Source organism: Hevea brasiliensis, chromosome 3 (genome assembly GCF_030052815.1).
Source record: "Hevea brasiliensis isolate MT/VB/25A 57/8 chromosome 3, ASM3005281v1, whole genome shotgun sequence".
NCBI lineage: Eukaryota > Viridiplantae > Streptophyta > Magnoliopsida > Malpighiales > Euphorbiaceae > Hevea > Hevea brasiliensis.
The window spans coordinates 98,549,853-98,572,783 of NC_079495.1; positions in this window are offsets into that span (position 1 = coordinate 98,549,853).

The following is a 22,931-nucleotide window of genomic DNA, read 5'->3' on the forward strand; positions in this document are numbered from 1 at the left end:
TCAAAACCCAGAAATTCTGAGCAAATTAGGGTTCTGGCAGTTTTGGTGAGTCAATTTTGGTTGACAATTCGACTAGGTTATGGTCAGAATTTGGGTTTATGTTCTTCATAAAAGTTGTTCTACTATGTCTAAACTTTCTATTGGTATAAAAATCAGGTCATTTGGACTTTTCTACACAAAGTTATGACCATTTGAACAAGTATTATTCATATGGTCAGTTTTGTCCAATGGCAGGGTACCTAATCTGGATTCAATCTAATTTTATACTAATTTGTAGTTAGTTTTAAGGCAAGATTTCTACATGAAAATTCTTGCTTTGGGTCTTACTTTTCATCTCCAATTAGCCTCATATCAATTGGAGCAACATAAGTTCAGTTATAGCCATGTGAATGAGCAAGGGTTAAGCTATCCAGATTTGGACATTACCACATTCACACTTCAATTCAATTCCATGCATTCAATCACACTTATAAGCACACTAATTGACCAATATAAGCATCAATAATGTCAATTGAGCATCAATTCACCAAAATCCCCTAAGTTTACACCAAAACCCTAATCACCATTCCCTAATTTTTCTAATTGCCACAATTCATAAAATTAAAGTGTGCTAATCACATATCTTTAGTCATTTAAATTTGTACACATAGTTAATTGAATTAAAATGCATCATTTTCCCTTAGTTCCCTTGGCTGCCGAAATTTCTTCCCTTCCCAATCATGCATTTTTTTTTCAATTTCAACAATTCTCAACTCAATTAAGTGCCAAATCATGAAAAGATGAAGAGAAATGAAAGAATCATCACTAACCTCTTGGTTGGCTTTCCAAAACCTTCACTACTCCTTTTCTTTTTACTCCCAAAATGATAAGCAAGCTCTAAAGGTGAATTTTACTATTGGGACTTTGGGAATTTAAGGAAGGAAGCTAAGGGATTTCAAGTTTTTCCCACCATAACAATGGTGGAATGAGAGAAAAAGAGAGAGAAGAGAGAAAGGGAGGACGGCAAGAAGAAGAAGAAGAAGATAGGAATTAATTTTTTTTTCCTTTTCTTTTGTCATTTTATGTTAACATTTATCCCCAAATTTCTTAATTTAAAATTATAAATTATTATGATGTCATTCTTGCAAAATGATGATGTCATAATCATTTTAACTTTTGAAATTTTTTTCTTTTCCTTTTTCTTCTCTTCCATACACATCTTTATGTTTGTAATTCTTTTATGAAATTTTAATTTCATATATTTTAATGGATCATCAGGTGAAAAGTCACCTCTAAGGGTGAATTGACCATTTTGTCCCTTATCGGTCTGATCCGTTTTTCCAACAGCCCTGACTTACTTTCTGAAGTCTGTTTCAATTATTCGAACTAGTTCTCTATTCTTTTCTATGGTTTTCATATTACCATTAGCTTCACAATAATTCTTAGGCCTGGGGTGCCATAAGGTCCTACACGAAATTAAGGTAGCGACTGAGCTCGCAGTCACTTTCCGGTTCAGTCACCCATCGCTGTGACCTCGGCTTATTTAACCCATTATGCTTGTTTTATTTATTTCTATTCCACATTCATATAATTGCTATTAATTTTTAGTTATGGCTTTTCTAAATGACTTAATTATGGTTCTAAGCCCCTTGACTGTCCGGACCAACACTAGTCACCAGAACAGTAGGATATACAGAACTAATGAATATAGGGTTGTTATAGTGGAGACAGAAATACAACGTATTTTCATGCTAAGGCTCTCTCTAGAAGGAAAAAGAATAGAGTTGTGATGTTGAAAGATGATTTGAGCAATTAGGTAGATGACCAGTAGAGGCTTAAGTTTATGGCATGTAATTTTTATAAAAGGTTATATTGTGAAAAGCCTACGAATGTTTCTGTTGATTATATGCATGGACAATTTCCAACCTGCTCTAATAGTGCTCATTCTGATCTTGTTTTTCTTATTTTACCAAAAGAGTCAGGTTGACTATTTTTTAGATAAAGCCTTAGAAGGCTCCTGGTCCTAACGGTTTTAGTGTTAGGTTCTTTTAGAGTTAGTAAGCTGTAATGAGTGATAGAGTTTGTCAGCAGGTTCGACTTATTTGTGTTGGAAGACCTATTGGAGATTTAAATAATACTCTTATTGCTCTTGTTCCTAAAGTGAAAAGTCTTAACTATATTACAAAGTTTGCCCCATCAGTCTCTATTCAGTTGTGTATAAAATTATCACCAAGGTTCTTGTGAACAGGTTAAAGAAGGTTCTCCCTTTTCTAATTGGTCCTCTCAAATTACTTTTATCCTTGAGAGAAGCATTATGGACAATATTATTACTTTTCAATAGGTTATGCATTCGATGCGAAGGAAGAAAGGGAAGAGGGGTTTTTTAGCCATAAAAGTGGATTTGGAGAAAATGTATAATTGGGTTAGATGGTCTTTCATAGAGATATCCTAGTCAATGCTGGTTTGCCTAGTGATTTTATTAGAGTGGTTATGAATTGTGTTACATTATTGAGCATGCAGATTATTTGGAATGGAGGCCTTATTGAAAAATTCACGCCTACTAAGGGTTTGAGACAAGGTGACCCTATCTCGCCTTATTTATTTATTTTGTGTATGAAGAGGTTGGCCCATGTGATTTCTATAGTTATTTCTCATCATGATTAGCTTCCTATTTCTTTGAGTAGAGGTGGTCCTAAGTTGACCTATCTATTTTTTTTATATGACCTTATTCTTTTTGCATATTCCTAATCAGGCAAATGTTATTAGTAAAGTGTTGGATGATTTTTCTAATGCCTTAAGTCAGAGAGTTAGTGTTGCAAAAACCATAATTTTTTCTCCTATAAATTTTATTGGGAGTGATAGGAGGCTGTTAAGCTCTTCTCTAGGATTTAAAGAGGTAATGATTTAGGCAAATACTTGGGTGTGCCCTTTTACACTCAATGGTTACTAAACACACTTATATGCATAATTTTGAGAAAGTCAAGAAGAAATTTTTAGGTTGGAACTCAAATCATCTATTTTTTGTGAGGAGAGTAACCTTGACTCAGTCTGTCTTTTTATCTATTCCCATTTATGCCATGCAAACTGTTAAGTTGCCCAAAGGTATTTATAATGAGGTTGATAAGATTTGTACACAATTTATTTGGGGTAATAAACAAGGGACTCATAAACTCTTTTTAGTTCCTTGGATGAAAATTTAGTTACCTAAAGAAGAGGGATGCCTTGGTTTTAGGAATTTGGCTACTTTGAATAATGTGTTTCTTATGAAGATAGGTTATAATATGGTTTTAGAGAAGGAGTTCTCCAATCTAAGTATAAGGTTAAGGATACAATTCTTTTGTATGTGCTTAAGGGTTCTAACCTCTGGAAAGGAATATGTGGGGTGTAGGACTTTATTCGGAGTGGTGCTGTTATGTCCATTGGTGATGGTGCTCGTGTTAGGTTTTAGACAAACTCGTGATTGCCTTAAGGAATTATTTTGAAGGATGTGGTATTGGCTAAGGTGCTGGGGGATCTTCTGGAAGGTTATGTTTGAGATTATGTTAGTTGGAATGGTGGTTGGGATTAGTCTAGCTTTTCTGAGTACCTTCCTCTTTCTATCATTCTTGTGATTTTAACAGTTCATTACTGTTAAGGGAGTTGGGTCCAAATTTTCTATTTTGGGGAGGGTCTAGTTCTAGTCTTTTTTTGGTGAAATCTGCCTATTCATTACTCTAGAGCAAGTATCGTCCTTTTAGAAGTTCTTTTTAGAAGATGGCATGGAATTGGCCTAGCCCTCAGTGGATTTGAACCTTTCTGTGGTTAGCGCTTCATAACTGATTACTAATAAATACTAAAAGGACTAGAAGGTATCTAAGCATTATTGATTCTTGTGAGATTTGTTTGAGCCATACAGAGACCCTGTTATATGTCTTGCGAGATTATGCGGTGGCTAAGGTAATTTTGTGTAGTTTCCTTCCAACAAAGATGCAACATGAATTTTTTGTAGATCATGGACTTCCTAAGGGTGGTTGCTGGTTAAACTTAGGCCCACTGAAGTTATGTGAATGGTTATCCTTGGAGGTTCCTATTTTATTTTATTTGGTATGGGGTAAAAGAAATGCTACTCTATTTGGTAATGTTAGTAAAGATTTAGCCTTTTTTGAACATTCCATCTAATATAGAGCTAAAAAGTGTTAAGATGAATTTTTGTTGATCCTAAACAATAATGGCTCTTATGCTATTAGGACTAACTTATTGGTTTGCTGTAAGTGTCCTCCTTTAAATATTATGAAGCTTAATACAAATGGGTCTTTAAAGAGTAGGCACAGTATGGCGTTTGGTGGAGCAGTATGTCGTGATCATCAGGGTTAATGGCTTTGTGGTTTCATGGCTGGGTATGGTTTATCTTCAGTGTTAGGTATGGAGTTGTGGTTTATTTATGAAGTCTTAAAGCTTGTTCGTGATAAGGGGTTCAAAAAGGTGATTCTTGAATGTGGATGGTTTAGCTTTATATTCCCATAACACTACCATGGAGCTTAGACATAAATACCTTGAGAGGCAAAAGATTGACTGGAGTCCCCACCCGAATGATAACTAGGATTAAGTGAAGGTCCACTACCATTCTCGTACCATAAATCTAATAGCTTAAGTTTGAGATAGTGGGTACAAAAGAGGGAAGGTGTTAGGCACCCTTTTCACTTGGACTTATCTTAGAATAAAAGCCAACTCCTTTTTTGTGTTTCTTATAGCCCATCTTAGTGTTTTTTTATTAAAGTTCTTATTCATACAGCGTAAGCCTAAGTTAAACATACGTGATTTGTTCATTTAAACACATTACACTCATTCACATAAGCATATTGTAGCCCTAAACATGCTTAGTTTCTATATTTAAGATTATCACCATGTTTACCTTATTGCTCTGTTAGCATGTTTCTATGTTCTTTTCATGATTTTGGTTAATTAGCACATATTAAAGACAATCCAAGATAAGAACAACTCCTAAGCATGTATCCCATGTTTATATCTTGCAATTCTTTATTTTAGTTTTACCCAGTTTCCCTAAATTGGTTTACTAAGTTGATTCACATGCTACTTGGTGGTTTAAAGCAATTAAATAAACCATATAAGGAAAGGGGGGGGGGGGGAGGGAAGACTACATCCCTTTGATAAACCTACAACTAAAAGAATGGAGGGAAAAGAAAAGAGTTACAAGCCCAACACTTTAAATTAAAGACCTATTCCATTACAATGTCCATTGGCCCATTTCCCCATGCAATAGTCTTAATGTACCATTTAGGCCTTAAACCACCTTTTAATGCTCCTTACGGTTTCTTTGTTGGTTTTGGTTTACTTGCCTTATTTGAGGAGATCTCTTTCCTTGTTTGGGCACTTGCTTTAATTGTCCACTTACTATATTTACAAAACTTACCGTTTTGTAGAACTTACCATATTTATAAACTTACCAACTTGGATAATTATCAAAAATAAAAGAAGCAATTAAGGTAATAAAAAAAAAAGGAAATAATGAAAAGGGAAAGAAAACCTAGCACCAAACTGTCATTTGGTTAGGGTTGTGATTCAACCCTAGCCACCAACTCCTTTGGTCTAAGCTATGATCTTAAGGTCCCAAAAACACCAGGAAACAAATAAAAGCGTTAGTAGTGGATTAAACAATAAGATAAAATAAATGGACAAATTTTACTTTTTTTTTTAATTTTTGGCACAGCTGCAATAAAAAATTCATAAAAAAATATAATACATGCATAAAATTTTATAGAGATGTGCCTAACATACCAATGAAGAACTTAGAAAAAAAGAAACAACAAAAAAGAATAAGAGAAAAATTAAATTCAAATTTGTAAAACACTGCTATTTACATGTACCCAGATTTTGTCTAATTTTTTTAAAATAATTTTGTATATGAATCTATAAAGAATTATAGAAAACTCAAAACAGAAAACTTTTATACAGCATTCTAAACTCCAATTTTGGCTCGCAAATCACCTTAAAAGGTAAAAAGTCATCTCTAATTTATTCCCTTTCAAAGTTCTAGATCATACAAAAACATGCAAAATCAGTAACAAAACTTTAAAAAATAATATCTTAAAATCTATATATTAGATCAAGATTAATTATATATGAAAGTTGCATGATCTGTTATGAAAAATATAGAAAAAATATATTTGGGATTAAAAGAACCACTTAGTCGTGAGATACAAGCAAGGCAATAGAAAACATCCTAGGAGGCTTGCATAGAGTGGTTTCAGTTGCCCTCAAATTCGAAACATTGTTCTTGATAATATGGGACTTGATTGTCCTTATAAACACATGAAAAAGATGAATAAGAGATGAATGAAGACTTTTACATGATTAAATTAATATATTCCTACCTTTTGTTCGAAAAAAATCAAAGAGAATTATTGGTATGTGAAGAGGAGATGGTATGGCTAGGAGAAGTGTGGAGAGATAAGTGTGGCTGTTAGGGAGGACGTGAATGAAGAATTTTGGGTGGTTGCGAGGGCTTGTTTTGAAGGGTCAATGTTGCTATAATAGGGAGAGGATGGGCATTTATAAGCTTAAAACAAACTAGAAAGTCAAAACCCTTCTTTGAAAGAAAAATATTGACATTTTAATTTACTTCATCTTTTGTTTTATTTTCTTCCTTTTCCACTTCATATTTTCAGCCATGAGATATCCTAGCTACTCATTTTTATTTCTTTTCTTCCCTTCTCATTTTATTTACTTCATATTTTGCCCTTATTTTCCCCCAAAGCCTAGAACAATTCTAGGTTCACTCTCCCATTTTTATGTTGGCCAAATCGATTCTATAAGTAAGACCTGATGGGCCTTGTCATCCAATCAAAGCTAGTCCATAGTCTCTTTGTCCTTTAAAGGGCCTTGTGAGCCATGAAACTAGGCTTGGTCAAGTTGCATAGGCCCTAGGTCAAGCCCTAGGTCCAACTGAAATTCACTTTTACTAATTTTCATTTTTCTTTATTTTTCACTCCTCATAAACCTAATTTATGTTTGTCATCTCTTATACATCCTTCCTTGTTTTGATAAAGAATTTCAAATCCTTTTGAATTTTTATCATTGGATCATTGCCTGAAAATATGCATGTACCTCAATGGTACAAAAAATAAGGGTCTACAAATGTAATAACCTAATTTTTTTTATAAATATTTTTTTTATTTAAGCTAATAATTTATTAATATTTTATTCATTGTTTTAAATTAACATTTTCATAATGGTATTTTTTTAATAAATATTATTTTTACATGTATTATTATTATTATTGTATTTGTTATTTGTCTTATTATTATTATTTTTGAAAATGTATTTTCTTGATAAATTTAATTGAGATATTTTAAATTTATTAGTGTGTATATATATATATTAATGAAATGAAAAAGTAGTGATAGTGACATGTGAGGACCTTGGGCAGTGTGTGTGTGCAAGAAATTAAAAAAAAATATAAAAAACCTGCAGTAGCAATCCCTCCCCCCTCGTGCTCTCTCTCCTCTCTCCACCTCCTTTCTTTCCTAATGGTTTTTTTTTTAGCTTTCCAATTAGATTTTTGGCGATCCAACCGTCTGATCAATTATCCGAGACCACCAATGGACTCAGAGCGACGAAACCTTTGAGATGGGACTGACCCCGCTCTGATCGGATATTGTTTAAAAGAGGCAATCATCGAACAGTCCAAATCGCTTTGTAAATTTTTTGACTTTTTTGATGCCTGAAAATTAAATATAATTATATGATAATTATTTATAACTTTTGGGCTTCATTTAGGTGCAATCGGATCGGCGATAGCTTATCGGCACTCGCGATCGAATTTCTAGCCCGGTCTGGGTGTCTGGCAAGCTATCCCTAAAAGGGATCGTGTCTATAGTTGTTCCTAACATTTTCAGATGTTCTGGATGCGTTCCATGTAGCAGAATTTACAAAAGTAGTTCCTAACTCATGTTGTATAGTTTGTGCCTTGATTAATCTAGCTAGTTAAATCTATAAAATATTCCTGGCTTAATAAAATTAAGTAAAATGACTTTACTTATTATAAGAACAATGTAAAGGATCTTTAGGAATTTTTTATAATTTTTGAAGTGCTAAAAATAATTATTTGGACTATAGAGGAGTTAGAGACCCGAGCTGAAGTTTGGAGAATTAGACCTAAATTAGGATTCTTGTAGGCCCCGGATGAGCGTTATAATTATTGTTGTGGGCCTAAGGCCCTGTTAATTATTGTGATTGTATTTTTCTTGCAGGGGGTTAGGTCCAATCATAGGGGAGACTTTGCCGAAATTTCGACAAGACCTTAGAAAATTATTCTTGCTTCTTAATTTAAAGTAATTGGTTAATTCTGTTAGTAAATTGATAGAGGTCATTGTTTCTCTCTAGGTGATTAGTACTGGCTAACCTTTTTCTCTCCAACCGGACCAACTGTAATTAGGTCGACCAGTCTTTGAGTTGGATATTGATTATTTTTATAATTTTAATATTAATTATATATCTAGCATGCTTATACATTCCATAAATAATTAATTATACACATAATAGTTAATATATTATAGGCATTTTTTATTGCTGCATATTTAATTATTGTCATTTTTTGTGATTGCCACCCTGAGAATAATTTAAAGCTATGTGTATGTGTTGGTGTGAGTATGGTGTGGATATGGATATGGGTAGAACGGGTAGTCGTGATTGGAGCTTGACTCGCTGAGAACCGATCCTTATATACAGATAAGTCGAGGTGAGTACGGCTTTGAGTTGGTCTCGCAGATCCCGACACTTGGATTATTAAGTGAAAGTCTGACTTGAGTTGACCCGCTGGTCAGTATTTGATTAAAAGAGCTGTATAGGGGATCAGCTCCCATATACACATATACCTTAATGTGATACACTGGGTGTGTGAGTAGCTCCAAATTAACTTCTCGTGTGAATATTGGGTGAATTATTTATTTTATGTGTTGGATGTGTATTTCATGGTAGGATTACACTAGTTTTAGATAGTTATAGAAATTACATCTATAATCAATATCTAAACTCTCTGAGCAGAACACTCATTCCTGTTTAAATATTTTTCTCAAGTTGTAGGAGGAGCGAGTTTATTTCTTCGAGTCTAACCTGTATTTTACTCCGCAGGTTATGCTTCTTAGTTAATAGTTTATTGTGTCTATTTATTTATTCATTTATTTGTTTAATAACTAGGGCTCTACTGTGACATTGGTTTATGTATATATTGTATTAACTAATAAAAAATTAATAATATTAAATAGATTGTACATGATGGGTATTTGGGTTGAGCTGGGCTCCCCTAGTATTGGTTTCCTAATAGATATCGGATTGAGTTGGCCCAAAATAAATTTATAATATTTTATTTTATTTTTGATTGTTGGGCCTTGATTTTGGTCCTGGATATGGCTTTGGGAATAGTGAGGCTTATTATGGGCCTCGAGACATTTATGCTGGCCAAGGTCCTAGTGCCGGTCCGGCCAGTGAAAACGGGTTGTGACAAAATTAGTATCAGAGCTTAGGCTCTAGATTCATGAGAAAGTGTGCACATAAAGTTGTCACATGTGAAGTATAAGTTCCTGTTTCATCTTTTTGTATTTTCTTGTTTCTAGATTCTGCGTATTTCCTTGGGTAGTGTAAGAGTGCTTCATTTAGTGTTTCAGTTTTCATGGAGTAAATGGTGATGTGAGTCAGAGCTAATAAACGTATTAAGTTTTACCTTCGGGATATGTACTCTAAGAAATATTGTGTTTCTGTCATAGTAGGGCTAAATGGTGTGCTTATCTAATGTAGGGCAAGAGTGCGTAAAGGTGAGTTATTGCAGTATAGTTCCCTTAGATAGGGGTGAGGGTAACACTGCTAACAGTCATCGGTAGATTGCCCAGTCAGGGTAATTTTATGGTATTAGTGGGTTCAAGAGAGATAAGAGATTGGGAAACTTGATCTATTAGAACGTATCATAGTAACTATGCAATGTGCTCGATATTTGTGCTGTAAGCTGTAGATTATAGTACCAACATGAGATTATTGTATAGAGCTGCGTGCTTCCTCATGGTGCACCATGATGAGGGTATTTGCAGACAGTCTCTATTTTGGTACAGTTATGCTAGAATAGAGTTTTATTTCTGTAGAAGAGTTTAAAACTCTTAGTTAGGGGTTTAAACCCTTGAGCTAGAATATTAAAGGTCACAGTTGGACAGTGGCTTGGTTACCCTAGCATGAATTAGAGTTATATCAAGAGTTGCCATAAGACTAGAGGTTTCAGTATAGTCACAAAGTAAAGGTAACACTTGTAACACCTCAAATTTTTCTGAGCTCTGAATAATACCATTTTTTAGTCAGTGAATAGTATTATTCAAAGCCAGTTTGAGAACTAAAAATAAGATGAAAAATAATTGAAAATGAGCAGAATAAAAATCAAGTAACCATTGGGTTATGGAAAATATCGGTATTAATGAAAAAAGATGGACTATAACCTGATGAAGAGCATTTTGGTCAATTAACCCATAGAGTTGATTTTTGACCAAAATGTCAATTAAATTAAGTAAAATTAATGTAATAAAATATGAAGAAATTTTGATGAAAATTTAAATAGAAATGTGCAATCAAAAGAAGAAAAGAAAGAAATAAAAATTTAATTAAAATTATAACATAAGCATGACCAAATTAAAAATAAAATTTAAAAAAGAGGATAAATATATAAGTAAGAGATAAAAACCCTAAAATGAAAAAGCCATCTTCCTTCTTTCCCTTCACATGTACCGCCTCACTCTCCTTTGGTTCTTCCTCCATTGTTACTCCTCCAAAGCTCCATTTCCCTTAGTTTCTTCCATATTTCTCATAACCCCAAACACAAAAACATGTTCTTTGACCTTGATTTAGTGATTAGAAGTATAAAGAAGAGGAGAAATTAAAGATTGGAAGCTTAAAAAAATTGGGCAAGTGAGGTTAGTGCTATCTCTACCCTTCTTTCTTCTTCTAACAAATAAATTGAGTTGAATGGTGAGGGAATTGCATGAAAATTTGAAGAGATCATTTAGAAGGGAAGAAAAGGAATTTCGGTTAACCTAGGAAATTTAGGGATTTTGATAATTTCATAAAGTTAAGCATGAATCTTAAAGAGAAATAAAGTATATGTATGAAAAGTATGTTGGATTGCATGAGATTTGCACGAAATTAGGGATTGGGAAAATTAGGGTTTGGAAATTTTGGGAGAATTAGGGTTTGAATGTCATGAAGTGTAATTAATGTTTTTGAGGCCAAATATTGATCAAATTATATATGTTGAGTATGAAATGAAGTTGATTGTTGAGTGAAATTAATGAATTTGGAAGTTGGTCAAATGCTGGAATTCTGGACCTCTGAGTCTAGCAGCTTTGGATGAGCATAAATAGAGATACATAGCTCCAATTAGTGTGAGGCCAATTGGAGATGAAACCTAAAACATAATGTCACAATTTTTTATGAAGGAAGCCTGCCCAGAAAATGATCATAGGTTACCCTAATTCAACCTTGAATCTGGAAGTGGAAATTATGGACCCTGCAGAATGACCACGTGAACCGTAATTTTAAAATTGTCATAACTCACTCTAGGAAATTTTAATTGACCTGATTCTTAAACCTATGGAAACCTAAGACATAGGAGAACATTTCATATGAAGAACTTAAGGCCAAATTATGAAATTAACTCAACTAAATTGCTGGATAAATTTGAATCAACAAATCTGCCCTGTACTAGAACCAAACCTGAAAATCCTGAATCTTGGGTACCTGACCAGTTTTGGTAAAAATGACATAACTCAAGCTACAAAACTGCAAATATAGTAATTCTAAATCCAAAATTCTCATAAGACATAGAACTAAAACTTTTCTTTTTTGACCAGAACCCAAAACTTAAGGCAACTTAGAGAAATTATTAGGACAAGTTAGTAGAAACAAAGCTAGAATTTCTGAAATCCAGCAGACTTGCCTCATGACCTCTGGATACTTAACAGGTCATAACTTCTTTTAAAAAACTCCAAATGAAGTGATTCAAAATGATTTGGAAACCTAAGACAAAGGTCCAAAACTTTATTTTAGGAACGTAAAGCCAATTCAGAGCCTAAGGTGCTCAGAATCTAGTTGCAAAAACTTGCTGAATTTCTGGTAACATGAAAAGTGCAGGGTTAGTATCCTAAAATAGTATTTGGTAAATTAGCCATAACTAGAGCTACAAAACTTGAAATTGAATGATTCAAAAAGAGAAATAAAGTTAAGACATTAAGGAACAACTTCTATGAAGGAAGTGTGGCCAAACAGATTTTGCATCTTGGCCAAATTGCTAGAGAAAGTTATAACCCCAATTCTGGAAATTCTTGAATCTTTCCCAAATGATTAGAAATGTGAAAATAACTTAATGTAAATGATTTAATGATCATATGAACTACATGAACATGTCATTGGGACTTATGTTCCCACCATGAATAGTGTACTAATGCTATAAAGCATGAATAACACAAATGATAAGATAGTGAAATTTATGAACATATAAGGACATTAAATTTGCCCTTGTATGCCTAGACTTATATGTATGAGTTGGATCGATTGACATGTCAATTAGGAACTACAGATGCAGTACTGCCCTTGGCTTTTAAGCCTACTCCATGAGTGATCATTGATAGACAATTTATATCTGATATGATTATTCTTTTGGCTTTTATGCCTGCTCGCTGGCTTTATGCCCTTCATGATTTTACTAGCTTCATGCCTGCCCACTGGCTTTATGCCTGACAGATGTATACATGATAGGCACATGGGGTGTCTAACTAGTATACTCTCATGTATTCAGTTTTAACAGTCTGTTATAGGTTGCTTGGGCAATGAAATGAATTAATTTGATTAAATATCATACAAATAAGTGGAAAAGACCAATAAACTGTAAAACACTCATAAATCATAAAATGCATTTCTATTGCGGTATTACATATATGAAATATGTACTTCTATTTATTTAGTTTATTTTCATTATATTATTAGACCACTAAGCAGTATGCTTAGCACGTTGATTTTCCACGCGTAGGTACTGGAGACGAAGCCCTGTAGTGATTAGATTTGCAGTAGGAGAGTGGTCACCTTAGCTGTTTATTTAGGTAGGGGCCCATGGATATCAGATATATGTATTTATTTTGAGCATTATAAATAGAAAAGTTTGTAATTTATTTTGAGATTGTATATGAGTTATGTAACTTATGTACTTGAACTCTATAAATGAAATGAGACAATCTCTACATGAATGATTATGGAAAATTTTATTAGTGGATGAAGGCATGATGAGATATGAATTGAAATGATTGAGTTTAAAATATAATGTCATTAAAGCTAATAATGAATAAGACAAAGTAAGATAAGGTGCTCCAGCACAGAATGTGACATTTCTTGCTCGGCTACACTGTGGACCGGGTAAGAGGTGTTACAACACCTACAGAGTGAGACCATCTAGTCTTCGATTTGGGGTCTTGGACAGTTTGGGCATTGCAATGGATGTTTTGCCTAAAGTTTAGTAAGAATAGTATATCTTTTGTGTGTCAGCAAGGAGCAAAGTACAACCTTGCTTCCTAAAGGAGACAAAAGGTTAGGGATAACATTCATAGCTTAGGAGATGATATTTTAGGGGAGTTTAGAGTATGATAACATAGCAGATATCCTTACATAGTTGTGGTAATGTAGTAGATGTAGTACCTCTTTTAGTATCATATGTGTTGCAGAGTATGATAATGTCCTTCAAGAGAGACAGTAGATTGCTATTGGTGTTGGTGACTTACTGAATGGCATTCCATTTAGAACTGTAAACTGTAATAAAGAGTTGTTGGTTCCGGTACCCTAAAGAGGACACAAACTCCACTATGGGAATCATAAGTGATAAGATCATAAGGCATGTAAAGCTTTTGAGTTAATGATGGGTTTGGGTACCTAGTATCCTAAGTTTTGACTAATTGAGTGGATGTGGAAAATAAAATCCCTGTAGATCTCCTCCTTGAGGTGTTAGAGGATAGTATATAGTCTTAAGGACAAAAATAAATATCACATAGTGAATGCATGGCTACTATTCCCTGAGTTCCTTCTTAGCTTCTTATTGCCTAAGAAAAGTGTATACTCCAAGTAAAGGAAAGGATAAAAACAGAAGTTAGCATAGATAAATCATAGAATCTGTACATATACATACATATATATATATATATATATAAGAAGTGCATAAGGGAAAGTTAAAATAGTTGGTTTAGATGTAGCAGGAGAAATAACACGAATGCCAGTGGAAGTGCTAGCTACGGTGGTCAAAAGACCAATTTTGAGTAACATTGAGGTATATATGACTTAGTAGGAACAGTGAAAAGATATAAGTTTCTGATATGATAGTCAAGTCTAGAAAGAGAATAGAGCTAAAGAATAAAATACTCAAAGTTTAGTTTTGGATAAGATAAAAAAGAGTTAGCTAAAGAACAAACTGAAAAGCCCATATTAAAATAAGATTAGAAAGAGTAGAGTCAAGATACAGAGGAGGCAAATGCAGTTCTAGGGAAGGTAAACGAGGTAAATAAAAAAGCAAGGATTGAGAGTTTGGAAAGGATGACATTAGGGAGAACGTTCGCCAAGGTATAAAACCCAAAAGTGCAGAACTCAAAGCAAGTCATAATTAGTACAGTGTTAGGAGCTGGAACATGGAGCTTAGAGTTGTAGGATCTGGAATAGGCTTTGTCTATTTTCTATCCCCAAGGTAGAATGAGGGGCAATGGGATAAGGACTTTTTAGATTGTTAATAATATGAGGAAGGTTAGGTAACATATGCAACCAAAGTAGGTCGTAACCAGAGGATGTGCAACAGAAACTTGAATTGTTTTATCCAATAAAGAAACGAAGTTAGCAGGAGTAAGAAAGTCAACCTAATGGATTCAAATATGCATGATGAGAGAAAAGAATGAGGGATAATGGCACAAAGATTCGATGTTAGAATTCAATAAGGTGGGACCTAGAGTCTATCAGTAAATTGGTTAATTCTGTTAGTAAATTGATAGAGGTCATTGTTGTTGTATAGGTGATCAGTACTGGTTAACCTTTTTCTCTCCAGTCGGACTAGCTGTAATTGGGTCGACCAGTCTATGAGTTGGATATTAATTATTTTTATAATTTCAATATTAATTATATATCTGGTATGCTCATGCATTCTATAAATAATTAATTATGCACATAAATAGTTAATATATTAGGAGCATTTTTTGTTGCTGCATATTTAATTATTATTATTTATTGTGATTGCCGCCCTAAGGATAATTTGAAGCTCTATGTGTGTGTTGGGGTGAATATGGTGTGGATATGGATATGGATATGGATAGGACGGGTAGTCACGGCTGGTGCTTGACTCGCCGGGACCCGATCCTTATATATGGATAAGTCAGGGTGAGTACAGCTTTGAGTTAATCTCACTGACCCCTACACTTGGATTATTAAGTGAAAGTTTGGCTTAAGCTGATCTCGCTGGCAGGTATTGGATTACGAGAGTTGTATAGGGGATTAGCTCCCATGTACATATATACCTTGATGTGATACACTAGGTGTGTGAGTAGCTCCAAATTAACTTCTCGCCTGAATATTGGGTGAATTATTTGTTTTATTTGTTGGATGTACACTTCATAGTAGGATTGCATTAGTTTTAGATAGTTATAGAAATTGCATCTATAATCAATATCTAAACTCTCTGAGTCAAACGCTCATTCCTGCTCAAATATTTTTTTCAGGTTACAGGAGGAGTGAGTTTATTTTTTCAAGTCTAACCTGCAATTTCCTCCACAAGTTGTGCTTCTTAGTTAATAGTTTATTGTGTCTATTTATTTATTTATTTGTTTAATAACTAGGGCTCCGCTATGACATTATTTTATGCATATATTTTATTAATTAATGAAAAATTAATAATATTAAATAGATTATACATGAGGAATATCAGGGTTAAGCTGAAGCCCCCCCAAGTGTTGGTTTCCTGATAGATATCGGGTTGAGTTAGCCAAAATAAATTTATAATATTTTATTTTATTTTTGATTGCATGTTGGGCCTTGATTTTGGTCCTGGATATGGCCTTGGGAATAGTGAGGCTTATTACAGGCCTCGGGGTTTTATGCTGGCCCAGGTCCTAATGCCGGTTCGACCAGTGGGATATGGTTGTGACAACAAATAGCAAGTTGGCAATTGAATTTGTTTCAAGTACTTCTTCTCCTCTAGGAAAATGTCATGCATTAATGTGACATCCTCGTTTTAGGAAGTCTGTATATTCTACTGTTCAGATGACTACCGTCTGTTCGGACAGTCAGAATGTCTAGAACCAGACTTAAACTAGAGTGAGGAGTCATAAATAACCTAAATAATGACAAGAAAAATTAAGAAAAAAATTAAAAGAAATAAAATGGAGATAGGTTAAATGAGCCAAATCTCCGGCAATGGGTAACCCTAACGGGAAGTGACTGTGAAGACAGTTGGCAACCCTAGACCATGGGGAACCCTATGAAATAATTATTTAGGACTTAATTAAAGGAATTTATAAGTCAAGAAAATGAAAAGAAATAAGCACAAAGTAAGGGAAGATAAGGAGTTATCGGGTATTATGGAAAAGACGAATATAAACTCGGTAAGAGCAAAATTTGATCAATTAAATTTAAGGGTCCAATATTGATAAAAAATGAGGGTTATTAATTGAATGAAACTAGATTAATTTAATTAATTGAGAGTATGAAAATTAAATATAATTATTAAAAAGTCAAAATTTAATGATTATAAACTTCAAAATAATTACAAAATTGCCATTACACTTATTTACAAATTTGCCATTGAATATTTAATTAATATATATATCAATTATTGAGGCAAAATTTCATCTTCTTCATCTTCCCATTCCCGTCCACTTACTCTCTCTCTCTTCTTTCTCAAATTCTCCATTAACACACCAAAACCAAGCTTTGAAACTTCGATTTTCATCCATAATTCCTTTAGAAAACCTAAAGCAAACCCTAAACTAAAGCCTAATTAGTAGAGAGTACTCAAGAAAACCAAAAAAAATTAAAAGTTTGGGGTAAGAGAAATTTCGGCCAAGATGGTTCCATGAGGGGAGTAAAGATTTACTTGAATTGAAGGTTGATTTAGGCTAAGGAGAGCTTGAAGACAAGGTTAGTGCTAATAATCCCTATTAATTTTGAAGTTTTATAAATTTTTGTTAGGGTTTGCTATAATTATGAATTTTCTTATTTATGCCCTAAGAGATGTAATTGAATGTTAATTATAACTCTTTGATGTGTTAATTATTTGAGTATGTTGAGAAGACATTAAATTGGTTGATGGAAAGTGAATTAATGTAGTGAACTTGATTCTGGACAGCTTGAGTCCTGTATGGTTAATTGGCAATAAGTTGAGCTACATTGCTCCTATTTGTGTGAGGCTAATTGAAGATGAAATTTAGGACATAAAGCTACATTTTTCATGCAGAGACTATGCTCAAAAACTAAACCCAACCTGATCTAAAATTTGCTTGAATCCGGGTAACTAAAATCTGGACCTAGAAAAATGACCATATGAATAGTGATTGTTAAAATGACCATAACTTTGTGTAGAGAGGTCCAAATGACTTGATTCTTGAACCCATGGAAAGCTTAGACATAGGAACAACTTTCATGAAGAATAGAAACTCAAATTTTGACCATAATCTAATCAAATTGCTAACCAAAGTTAGCTGATTAAAACTACCAGAACCAAAACTATCTAGAAATTCTGGACTTGGATCTACCCGATCAGTTTTGGAAAAAATGCCATAACTTAGTCTACAAAATGGCACATGAAGTGAAACCAAAGCCAAATTCTCTATAAGACCTTGAACTAAAAATTTGGTATTTTGACCAAAATCCAGAACCTAATGGAACTTGGGGAAATTGCTACGACAAGTTAGTATTCCAAATCCTGAGATTGAACCAAATAGACACTTGACCCCATAATAGTATTTAGATTATATCTCCCACTAGGAAACTTCAAATGGAATGAGCCAAATTGTTCTGGAAACCTAAGAAACAGAACTTCAACTTTGATTTAGGAACCTTCCTCAAATTTTGAGTGCAAGTACCCTAAAATGAGAACCAAAGATGCTGACCTGAACTTGAAATCCTGAAGGTATAGGATTCAGGAGTCCAGGTCAGTTAATTGGCTATAACTTACTCTCCATAACTATAAAAATTATAATTTTTGAACCTGAGTGATCCTAAGACATAGGGTAACAATTCATATGAGGGATATTAGACCTAAAAATGATTGTAGCATGCCTAAATAATTAAAAAATATTAGACTCCAGAATTTGCCTGGTTCTGGAACCAGAAAGAGTTAATGAACTAGTTGTGGTAAATTGACCATAACTTGGGCTACAAAACTCCAAACGGAGTGATTCAAAAAGGGAATTAAAGTAGAGACATTAGGGAACAACTTTGATGAAGAAAATTTAACCAAAATCCCATTGTAGATTGGTCCAATGGAATAGTAAACAAAGGTAACAAAATCTAAAATTTTGGAAATAATCCTAAAAAGCCTTGAATTGTAATTGGCAACTAGTGCTAACAAATTTATAACCTAAAATATGGTATAATTATGCGTTTAGAATTTGTATACCTAATATTTATGAAATAGTAAAAAATTAGTGTGAATAGTAACCACAATGATATTAAAGGCAAAGGACCAAAACCTAAATTGCTAATGGTACCCCACTTAAATGATTTAATGTATACTTAAATTATGTGAATAGGTAGTTAGGATTTGTATTCTCATCATAAATAGAACTTAGGAGGCAATGCCAACATAACTTGAAATATGAGTTGTAATCACCATAAATGAATTGTTGAATGTGTAAATGATGTGAAAATGTCACTTGGGACTTATGTTCCCATTATGAGTAAAAATGAGAATGTTTAAACCTGAAGGACATGCGAAATAGTATGATAAATTAGATAAGAGATTGTAAATGTTAAATATATAAGGTGATTAGTAAATTGTGATTCATATGAATGAAATCCATGAAAATATGTATTATGTGAAAATGAAATTTGGCATTGTGTTTCCACTAGGAATAGAATTGTAATGCTATAAATTATAAATAGAATTCATAATGAAATATATGAACATCTAAAGGTACTAATATGACCATGTATTACCTAGACACGTGTTAGATTAGATAGATTGGCATGTCAATAGGGGATTGGTTGAGTAGTACTGCTAAGGCTTTATGCTTATATTCATGGCTTTATGCCCATATTTATGGCTTGTATGCCCGACTATTTGTTACCATGGCTTCGTAGCCATATTGATTGCATATGTGGTTGACGATCTGCGTCCCATAGTATGATGGCCCGAGGCACTATGGTGCCCTGTGCTAGCTATATTGATTGTATACGTGGTTGACGTTGTGCGTCCTATGGTATAGCGGCTCGAGACACCATGGTGTTCAATGCTAGTTTACCCACTTATCCAGCTTAGTCAGTCTGTCATAAGTTACTTGGATAGTGAAATTTGTTGAGAATAATAAAAATTAAATAAATGATTAAAAAGGACCTGAAATGAACTAGATTAGCTCTAAAAATTTTATTTATTATGTAACGATCCAAAACACCTAAAAAGTGTTAAGTGAAATGATAACAAGATTAGCAAAATTAATATAACTTAAATAAATATTATAAATGCGTCTTCTATAATAATATGAACATAAATTCAATATTTTTATTAATTTTATATATTGTATACTATTACTGTAAATTTATAAAATAAGTACTTTTAAAGAACAATAAAAAATAAATAAAAAAAGATATTTAATATTAAAATTTCATATGAAATCAATATAATTCTTAACTATACAAGTTTTGCTCCATTATTTATCTTTATTTGCATATATTATTTTCTTATTGTATTATTGCACCATTAAGCAGAAATGCTTAGCGCGATGGATTGTTTCCTCACGTAGGTACTGAAAATAAAACGTAGATAGGGCCAAGGTGTCACCTTGGTGTCCAAGGTGTCACCTCCTCAGCAATGCATGTAGATAGGGCCCATATAGGTCATATTAATGTATTCTGTATATTATAAATATTTTCTATGTTGTAATGTAAATTATGAGAATGTATTTAATATATATGTGATGTAAATTAATAAATTAGCTCTTTCATATGTAATTAATTTGTATATCATGTAAATTATAAATTTAGGTAATTAGTTTATAAATCATGTAAATCAATGAAATTTGAGTATTTTTACATATGAATTGAGCGTGAATAGATATGAATGGAAATGAATATGAAATTAAAATGATGAGATGGTTATGATGGATATGAATGAGAATACTATTGAAATTGTTGTTAAAAATTTTTTTTAACAGGTAAATAGGGAAACACGCTAAATGATAATAGAATATGGGAAACTCCGTTAGTTTCTCCTCAGAAATATAATTTATTTTTAAAATATAACGAGAACAAAATTATTAAAGGAATAAAGTAAGATAACATAGGGTGCTCCGGCACCAAATATAACACGTCTTGCTCGGCTATACTGTAGACCGGGTTAGGGATGTTACAATTAGTCTGTTCTATTCAGATGTTACTTTCTTTGGATTGGGAAGTTACTGTGGTTTATGTTCCTGGGGAAGCAAATTTTAGTGTGAATTGGCTTGCTAGTATGGCTTCTGCTCAACAACTGGGTTTGTAAGTGTTGGACTCTCCCCTTGATGGCCTTCTTCCTTAGCTTACTCATGATTTAATGGGAGTCTCCTATAGTAGAGCTTGTGTTATGTAGTTGGTTTTTCTTCCTTTATCACAAAAAAAGAGAAGAAATTGAATCATACACCCTTAAAATCATTTGAGAAAGAAATTTAATTACGATATAAGAAATATAAAAATACCACATACAAATTTTTTTTTCCTTTCTGTGAAAATCAAATACATAATAATACCGTAGATTAGATTTTTTTTTTTTTACATTTATTATTTTTCTTTAATTGTGAAACCTATATATGGAGAATTACAAATTTTGTTTTTAATTAAGAGTACTTTAGTAAGGAATTGAGGTGAAAATTTCTCTTTTGTATTTTTTGTTTACAATACAAGATTCAGCCAAGCACTTTAAGGACTGATGGAAATTTTATTTTGTTGAGACTTTCCCTTATGTGATGACTTAGTGTCAAAAAAGCCTAACCCTATTGCTTAATTTTTTTTTTTATATAAGTAGCAGATTTTAGTAATACGAAGGAAAAAGAAAAAGAAAAACCAAAAAACAAAAAGAAAAACCATCATAGAGAGATCTCGGGACTAATAGGTCCAACCCAGTACCCCATCCTAAAAGTAGCTTAAAATGGTGACGAAAAAATCCCTTAAATAGTCGGAAAAAAAAAAAACAATAAAATCTTATTATCTCTTCTTTTTACTATTTTACACGTCATATCCTATCTCTCAACTTTTATTCCCTTGTAGTTACAAAAGGTTTCTCAATTATTTTAGTAAAAAGGTGGGCAGTAATCAAGTACTTGTTACAAGCGTGAGGAGAGATACCATACTTATGCATATAGATTTTTTTTTCTAAATATTGGATATGATTCATAAATAAAACAGAGCTTGAAGCAATAAAATACACAAATGCAATAAAATAGGGCTTTAAAGCCCAAAGATAAGAGAGGCCCATTGCCTTAAAAAAAGAGCCAAATTGAGTAACCCACCTTAGCCCATAAAATAAGACTCATCAGAAGCAATCCTAGCTAAGGTGGGTTATAAGCCAAAATCCAAATACCTAGGATAAAAAGGAGGCAGCGTTGCACTAAAAGAAATGCTACTTCTTCTCAGATATCTTTTCAATGGGAGGGAGAAAAACATAGTAAGGCACATCACTAGGGCCACATATAACAGAAACCCTGATCTAAGAGACTTTAACACAATAAAACCCCAAAGTATCTAAACAACACAATGAGGCTCCAACTAAAAATAGAGGAAATGCAAGACCATAGTAGCCAAGAACCATAAAAACTCATGGAGGGAGAAATAGAAAAGGAAAAGAAAGGGCATATAGGGTCTCTTCTCCCTGGAACATATCGCTTGAAGCACAAACCCTAGAGACCAAAACACATATCTAGAACTTATATGCAAAAACACCAAACTACAAACATATCTACCAAATCTTTCTGCTTTATGCTTTGGATATGCCTACAAAAAACAACCTTATTTATGCACAACACACCGCTTCCAAGGGGGGAGGGAAGAAACCCACTTATTTGAGTATGGAACATGTCATCCCTTGCTCGGAAGAGGAAAGGGAAGGCCTTGGTAAAGTAGGGGAGGCAGAATACTTTCACAAAAAAGAAAGATATAAGGAGAGAGAATTTCTCTCTAGAAACAACTAGAGAGAGGATGGATAATTTATTATATTTATGCATACAGATAGAGGTATGATAATCATGCATGTGAATATATATTTTTATTCTTCATTTCGTTTTGTTTCTAACTTAATAGTTCAATCTAATTTGTAAGTTGGGAGTTTCATTTCCTTATTAACTAGAGTTCGACTTAGTTGGAAAATGAGAATTATTTATTATGAATGCGTCATGTTGATATTGAGGAATACATTATTAAAATCTTTAAAAAGGGAACTTAATCTCGATGTGAGAAAATCGACTAAAAAATTACTCCTAACTATAAATAAAATATATTTTTCCTTATATTCACATATTTATGTACTTATAAAACACGTATAAATAAGGGAAATTTATAAAATGCTTCAAGTACACTATAAAATGGTACACCTTATATTCACATATTTACGATTATTCTATATATTGTGAAAAGTGAGTTCCATCTCTACACGAGAGAGGAAGCATGTACTTTAAGAGTACCAAATAGAACATCACAAATTAAATAGATAATATCAAATA